The following is an 8,760-nucleotide window of genomic DNA, read 5'->3' on the forward strand; positions in this document are numbered from 1 at the left end:
AACAACAAGGTCATCGATCCCTTGTTTCAAATTCGGTGCATTCTGATAGTGTGACACCTCAGGAAAGTCAGAAAGATGAAAGAAGAAAAGGCTAAAAAATGTAAAAGGGCAGTCATGTCGGTAATGGTAAAAACAAAATGAGGTAAGTATGCAAGAGAGCGACCCCAACGCTATACTAGGCGCTGGAAATCTCACCTCTGAAGCAGTAGAGGCAAGACCACCGCGACTTAAAAGCGTGCAACCGCTAGAATGTAGAAGTGAGTATGGGAAAAGGAGCTAACCGATCCTACATAGATAAGAACAGAGTAAAAGGGGATGAAGAGACGATCTCTGCCAGGGAGAGAAGTCTGGAATCTCCCAACAGCTTACAGTTGGAGATACCCCAACACTCACCGCCCTGCCCCAACACCAGGGATTAAAAACCTTAAAACTGAGAATAAAAACCACTTTCCCAGAGGAAACCGAGAACCAGGTCGACCACCTGGGAATCGTCAGCCAACATCAAAGGTAAAGTGCGGGGGAGTCTGTCCTTAGCACACAGAGCCAAAAGAAGGGGGCATTCAACCAAAATGTGGGCTACTGACTGGAAGGCTCCACAACCATGAAGTGGGGGCGGCTCGTCACGCAAAAGAAAACCATGAGTCAGCCTGGTATGGCCAATGCGGAGACGACACTGTGGTAGAGTCCTTTCAGGAGAGGCGAAAGGAAGAACGCCACATGCCTGGTGTCACCTTAATCGCACGAAGTTTATTAGACAGGGGAGTAGCCTCCCAAGAATTGGCCCATGACTGTGCGAAGTGGGATTTGATGTGAAGCCGTAAATCCGCTGCAGGATGGGTTACAGAAAACGGGGGTAAGTGACTGCTCCCACAACCAAACGATCAGCAAGCTCATTACCCGGGATACCCACATGGCCAGGGACCCAAAGGAAGTCAATGGAACAAGCAACACAGTATCAGCGAGATGGTTCATATGGCTCTGAGCACTATGGGACTTAACATCTGTGGTCATCAGTCCCCTAGAACTTAGAACTACTTAAACCTAACTAACCTAAGGACATCACACATCCATGCCCGAGGCAGGATTCGAACCTGCGACCGTAGCAGTCACGCGGTTCCACACTGAAGCACCTAGAACCGCACCGGCCGGCCACATCAGCGAGATGGTCATGGATGGCAGAGACCAAGGCATGGCGCGAAAAACACCGGTCAATAGTCAGAAGGCCACTCATCGAGTCCGTACATAACAAAACGCGGTTGTGTTGGACTGTAATAAAGGTAAGGGCCTGGGAAATTGCCATCAATTCCGCAACAAACACCCCACATGTAGGTGGCAGCAGATGATTTTCCGTTCCAACAGGGGACGTGAAGGCATAACCATCATTATCAGCAGATTTAGAGCCATCAGGTTAAAAAACAGCATCCCGAAATTGCCATAAAATTCGGCGGAAAAAGGAACAGAACACCATCGGGGGGGGGGGGGGGATGAAATCTTTCGGACCTCGGCGGAGATCCATCCGAATTCGAAGCCGAGGAACTAACCAAGGAGGGGTGGAGGGGAGGGAGCGAGGAAGACAGAACAAAGAAGGAAGCTGAAAATCACAGCGAAGAGACGCAAGGCGCAGCCCAACCGGTAAACCCGCCCGAGGGCGGGAGTCGGGTGGGCGACGTCCATGGTCTGGGAACAGGATAGAATAGGAAGGATGAGTTGGAGAAGAACGGATAGTGAGGGCATAAGACACCAGAAGATGGGACCACCGAACAGAAAGGGGGGGGGGGGGGGGATCCCAGCTTCAACCAGGAGACTATCAACAGGGCTAGTAGGGAAGGCACCGTATGCCAAATGGATACCACGATGGTGGACTGGATCCAGCACGTGCAGTGTGGAAGGAGCAGCTGAACCATAAACTTGACAACCATAGTCCAAGCGGGACAGAACTAGAGCACGATAAAGACTGAGGAGGAGGGAACGGTCCGCACCCCAAGAGGAGTGGGCAAGGAAGCGAAGGACATTGAGTTTATGGAAACATCCTACCTTCAGGAGTCTGATATGGGGCAGCCAAGTGAGCTTGTTGTCGAAAAGAAGACCCAGGAAACGAAACTGTGGGACCACAGGCAGTCGTTGTGCAGCGAGATAGAGCTCTGGATCAGGGTGGATTGTAGTACAGCGACAGAAGTGGACCACTCGCGATTTTAAAGGAGAGAATTGAAACCCGTGTGAGAGGGTCCATGCAGAGGCACGCCGTATAGCCACCTGGAGCTGCCGTTCTGCAGATGCCATCGAGGAGGAACTAACCAAAATGCAGAAATCGTTCACATACAGGGCAGGGGCGACCAAGGGACCGACAGAGGCCACAAGTCCATCGATAGCAAGACAGAACCCTGTGGGATGCCCGTCTCCTGGGTCCGTGGAGGACTAAAAGCAGTACCAACTCGAATTCTGAATGACCGATGGATCAGGAACTAGCGGATAAAAATCGGGAGTGGGCCCCGAAGACCTCACTGATGAAGGGTAAGTAAGATGTGATGGCGCCAGGCCGTGTCATAGGCCTTGCGAAGGTCAAAAAACACTGACACCAAATGGCGGCGCTGGGAAAAAGCCTGCCGAACTGCGGATTCCAAGCGAAGTAAATGATCGATTGGAGATCGTCCCTCTCGAAAGCCACACTGGTAAGGGGACAATAGATCCCGAGATTCGAGGGCCCAATTGAGCCGATGGGCTACCATCCGTTCAAGTAACTTACAAACAACATTGGTCAAACTAATTGGCCGATAGCCGTCAACAGATAGGGGGTTCTTACCAGGCTTAAGGACAAGAACCACAATGCTATCCCTCCACTGAGAAGGGAAGTCACCCTGGAGCCAGATACGGTTAAACACCCGAAGAAGATGTTGCCGTTGTGGAGCACTGATATGTTGAAGCAGTTGGTTATGAATGGAGTCTGGTCCAGGGGCCGCATCATGAGAAGAAGATAGAGCAGAAAGAAATTCCTATTCAGTAAAAGATTCGTTGTAAGCTTCTTACTGACAAGGTGTAAAACATAAAACTGAAGCTTCAGCCTGATGTTTCCAGTGAAGGAAAGCAGCCAGATAGGAGGCTGAGGCTTCAGCTGATGCCATTGCAAAATGGGTCTCAAGATGTTCCACAAGAATCAGTAGGTCTGTGCAAAGGCCATCTGGGAGATGAAACCTGGGAGGGTGGATTGCCAATGGCAACCTTGGAGAGAGCGAAGTGTAGACGATACCCATGACATAGGGACAGTAGAACCAAGGGAAGAAACAAATCGTTCCCAACATATCCGTTTGCTCTGATTAAATAACGGGCTTTATCGCGAAGGCGTTTAAAGGTAATAAGGTTGGCAACGGATGGATGCTTCTTAAGGTGTTGCAAAGCTCGACGGCGATCACAGATGGCAATGGCAATGGCCGTACTCCACCACCGGACTTGCTGGCGAAGAAATGGTCCAGATGAGCGCGGTACAGCAAGGCTAGCAGCGCGAACAATCGCGTCAGACACGTCACGTAGGACGTCATCAGTACAATCAGACGAAGAGGGAGAAAACACGACCTGTGCAGTGTGTAGAGGCCAAATGGCGCGTTGGGAAGACAAACGAGGTAACCTGTCCATCGGAGAGTGGGAAGGGGGAAGGGAGCGAGAGAATAAACGGGTAATGGTCTGTATCACAAAGGTCGTCGTGTGGCGACCAGAGTAATGAAGGGAGGGGGAGAAAAATATCATTGGCAGAAAAGGTATCATGACCAGCACTGAAATGAGTAGGGGAGCCATCATTAAGAAGGCACAAGTCGTGGCCTGTAATAAACTGGTCTATGAGAAGATCACCTCTAGCTGGAAATGCACTGCCCCACAAGGGATGAGCATTAAAATCCCAGAGGAGGAGGAAGGGAGGAGGAAGTTGCTGAAGAAGGGTAGTTAAGCCAGCAGGTGTAGGAGTCCTGTCAGGAGGGAGATAAAGATTGCAAACCGTGACCTCAGAATCCAGGTGGACCCTAGCAGCAACTGCTTCCAATGTAGTTTGAAGAGGAATCCACGTGCTAGCAACGTATGTACAGACCAATGTACAAACGCCACCAGAAGCCCACAAGGGTCCGACCCGATTTCGCCAGAAAAGACAGAACATACAGAGGGTATGCGAGTGATCGCCAGTAAAATGAGATTCCTGTTGAACCACATAACCTGCAGAGGAAGACGAAATAAGGGGTTTCAATTCTGGAAGGTAACAGTAGTATCCATTACAATTCCATTGGATAACCACAGAGCAATGATTCAAATGGGGGTTGAACAGGCTAAAGCCAGTAATACCACTGGGTCCCCACCAATCACTGATAAGGAGGGAGGGACATCCATGAACAACAGGTCAGAATCTGGTTGTAAAGCTGTGGATGGGACCTCTGTTGACACCAGAGGCTCCTTGTCGCAGGACTTCTGTTTCTTCTTTACTGTGTGGCATAAAGAAGCCAGCTGCAGCAAGATTGGAAACAGAAAGATCGGGCGACCTGGGGGTCAACAGACAGCAGTTCTTACAGTTGTCGCGTGGCAGCAGACCTTTGGCCTGGAAGGTGCTGGGAAGGGGCATCCTGGGAGGGGCGTCCTTGACCGGCAGACGCTGAAGATGTGGGACACTTCCCCAACTGGGGAGGGGGAGCAGCACCCGGAGGAGAAAGTGCGGGAGCTGCAGGGGAGATGGGGGAGATGGGGAGGAGAGGCAGAGAGACAGCCACAGAAGAACAGCCAGAGTTCTGGACCCATATGCGTTTCATTTGCATAACGTCCGCCCTGATACCACGCACTCCAATCAGGGGCTCTCCCCAAGGGCGCCACCCAGCCTCAGCAAGGGCCACCTGGCAGGATGACCGTTGCCGGGAGTCCTGATGCCCCAAAGAGACGGGCATCTACTCCTTGGCCGACGTGGGGAGGGTAAAGCTCAGGTATCGGCAGTACGATCCCTGTGTCGTCAGGGGGCTACAACCTAGAGGGTACATGACGACCCCACCACAACAGGCTGGCTACCGTGCTGGATTTCGGGTGCCATGGAAAGTCAATCATGATCGTAGGTGCAGATGGGGACGCACTATGGGCGTAACTTGTGCAACCCATCAGGCGTTTAGGCCAATTTGAGGAATAGTGGGTGTGGTTACAACGCCGTTACAATGCTGAATGCCAAGGTCTTAGTGCACTGAGGACCAGTGAGACACCACGTAAAGCGTCCTTCCGCAAAAGGCTCGTCCTTCTGTAGAATTTTGAAAAATGGAGGTCAAACCCCAAGGGGGACCACCACATGGAGGGCCGAAACGGATGAAACTCCTTTTAGTCGCCTCGTACGACAGGCAGGAATACCTCAGGCCTATTCTTACCCCGGACCCGCATGGGGGATGGCGGACATTGCCAGGAGTTCTAATGATCCAGGATAACAAGCAACCACTCTTAGGTTTGCATGAGGTCAAACCTCAGGTACCAGGAGTGTGATCCCTGTGTGTTCAGGGGCCTCAACAAGAAGTGAACATAGCGACCCCACAACACAGGCTGGCTACTGTGCTGGCTATGCACCCTAGCATCAGACAACGACATGAAAGAAAAGGTGGAATGAACTAGGAGGGCACACAGCTCTTTCCGAAATGGCTCACACTACGGAAGAGAAATTTAGTAATGGAGGTCAAACCCCCGAGGGGGACCATGGAGTGCCAAAAGGAAGATGTGATTACGCAACAAAACTAAATTGCAAAACCAACATAACCAGAAGGATAGCGGGGCCAACATAAGCAAGGACACCAAGAGGGAGGGGGAAAAATGGTTCAAATGGCTCTGAGCACTATGGGACTCAACTGCTGAGGTCATAAGTCCCCTAGAACTTAGAACTACTTAAACCTAACTAACCTAAGGACATCACACACATCCATGCCCGAGGCAGGATTCGAACCTGCGACCGTAGCGGTCGCGCGGTTCCAGACTGTAGCGCCAGAACCGCTCGGCCAGAGGGAGGGGGAAGGGGGAAAGGAGCAAGGAGGGGGAATGGGGAAACGAGCAAGGAGGGGGAATGGGGAAACGAGCAAGGAGGGGGAATGGGGAAACGAGCAAGGAGGGGGAAAGGGGAAACGAGCAAGGAGGGGGAAAGGGGAAACGAGCAAGGAGGGGGAAAGGGGAAACGAGCAAGGAGGGGGAAAGGGGAAACGAGCAAGGAGGGGGAAAGGGGAAACGAGCAAGGAGGGGGAAAGGGGAAACGAGCAAGGAGGGGGAAAGGGGAAACGAGCAAGGAGGGGGAAGGGGGAAAGGAGCAAGGAGGGGGAAAGGGGAAAGGAGCAAGGAGGGGGAAGGGGGAAAGGAGCAAGGAGGGGGAAGGGGGAAAGGAGCAAGGAGGGGGAAAGGGGAAAGGAGCAAGGAGGGGGAAAGGGGAAAGGAGCAAGGAGGGGGAAAGGGGAAAGGAGCAAGGAGGGGGAAAGGGGAAAGGAGCAAGGAGGGGGAAAGGGGAAAGGAGCAAGGAGGGGGAAAGGGGAAACGAGCAAGGAGGGGGAAAGGAGCAAGGAGGGGGAAAGGGGAAAGGAGCAAGGAGGGGGAAAGGGGAAAGGAGGAAGGAGGGGGAAAGGGGAAACGAGCAAGGAGGGGGAAAGGGGAAACGAGCAAGGAGGGGGAAAGGGGAAACGAGCAAGGAGGGGGAAAGGGGAAACGAGCAAGGAGGGGGAAAGGGGAAAGGAGCAAGGAGGGGGAAAGGGGAAAGGAGCAAGGAGGGGGAAAGGGGAAAGGAGCAAGGAGGGGGAAAGGGGAAAGGAGCAAGGAGGGGGAAAGGGGAAAGGAGCAAGGAAGTGGAAAGAACCGTGAGCCCCTGGGGAGGGGGGGGGTAACCGAAAGAACGTCTACTCTTCGTCCAGACTTGGCAAGGTGACATGGCACCTAATGGTCGACACATGCCTCTCCCAACACTGTTTCCCTCGTTTTTTAAGCAGCTGAATGCAGGCACAGAGCCGCTTAAAGGCTATCAGGTGCTCTATGGAAGAGGTGCCGCTTGTATCACTGTAGAGCTCGCCGACGCTCTTTAATTGCCTCAGCGACTTCTGGCGACCATCAAGGGACTGTCTTTCGCCGGGGCACCCTAGAGAACGTGGGATCGCGGTTTACGCCGCAGAAATTAACGTTGTCGTGACCACCTCAATCACAACATCGATGACACCACGTGGGGGAGATTTAACAGTGATAGTCGAGGTGAAGGCTACTCAGTCTGTCTTACTTAAAGCCCATCTGGGTAGGCGTCCGTGGGCATGACGCTGAGGGACTGACAGGAAGATAGGGAAGTTTTCACTACCACACAGGTCGTCATGTGCTCTCCGGTGGATAGATGGGAGAAGTCCTGGGCTGCAAATTGATTTATCAATGGCCAAGTAACTACCATGAGCCACACTGAAATTCGTGGTAGCTCCAGTATTTAAGAGGCAGAGGTCAAGTTGCGACAGTAAATTTTCGACATCTCTGCCATGGGCAGTAAGCATGGTGCTACCCCACAACAATTTATGAGCAGTAAGATCTCCCGAAACTAGGAAATGTTTACAGAGTTGATCAATAGGTTCACAGGTACCGCACCATCTGGAGGGAGATACACTTTGCTGACTGCATCGTCTGTATCCTGACAGCCACAGCTTCAAGAGGAGTTTGAAGGGGCAGAGGTTCACTACATACCAAGTTCAGGACATAAACGCTAACTCCACCTGACACTATTATATTCACTACAGTTCTTTAAATATCCCCTGTAGCTGCGAAGGGCAGGGGTCTGCACTGCCAGGAACCCAGTTTCCTGGAGGGCAATGCAGAAAGCAGGTGTAAAGCTGAACAGTTGCCATAGCTCAGAGAGGTGGTGGAAAATACTGCCGCAATTCCACTGGAGGATTATGTGATCGTGAGACTGGGAACGTATGAAACAATGAGGTAGTCTACACTTCAGGGTCACCTGCTGCCACCAAAATTTCCTGAACTGGCTATATCCATTGTGTCTGAGGTTCTGGCAAGATCTAGGTCCCCAGTGGATGCCAGAATCTTCACCTCATCCTCAGACACAGAGCTTGTAGGCAGCAGTGGTGTGGGTACCACCGCAATTCCCTTTGACTTGGGGGGGGGGGGTCTTTCTGGATTTCTCTCGCTGCTCCTTGGGTTTGTCTGGCTGTGAGTGCTTCACTGATTCAGTCTCTGACTGAGGATGGAGCCCTACAACCAGTTGCTTTTGGGCACTTCAGCCACTGGTGGGTGTCATCTTTCCCATTAGCAGAAACCTGGAAAGCGAGTGACGCAAGAGACCCCTTCCCAGCGAGAGAAGCCGAAGAAGACTTACACTTCTCTGGCATAGAAGTGGGGACAGACGCCCCCCGATGGTTGGGAGGGGGGGATGGGAGGGGTGTTGCTCCCGAAGTACATGGTGCGGGAGCAACAGGGAGGGAAGTGCCCCACCATCAAGGGGGGCATTAGTCTCATGGTTCTGAGAGGCGACAGGACTTTGAGGAAATGATGGGCGGGGGGGGGGGGGGGGGACAACTCAGAAGCGGCGTATGAGAAGTTCATAGCCACAGGATGTAGGCGCTCAAATTTCCTCTTAGCCTTAATGTAGGTCAGTCAGTCCGTGGTCTTATATTCCATTATTTTCCTATCTGTAAAATCCTGCCGTTTGGCGAGCAATGTGAATGATTCTCTCTGCAGTTGACACAGATGGGAAGCGGGGAACATGGAGTATTGGAATGTGATGGACATCCACAATCTCGACAGGTG

The sequence above is a fragment of the Schistocerca nitens genome, chromosome 3, assembly GCF_023898315.1.
Source record: "Schistocerca nitens isolate TAMUIC-IGC-003100 chromosome 3, iqSchNite1.1, whole genome shotgun sequence".
Lineage (NCBI taxonomy): Eukaryota > Metazoa > Arthropoda > Insecta > Orthoptera > Acrididae > Schistocerca > Schistocerca nitens.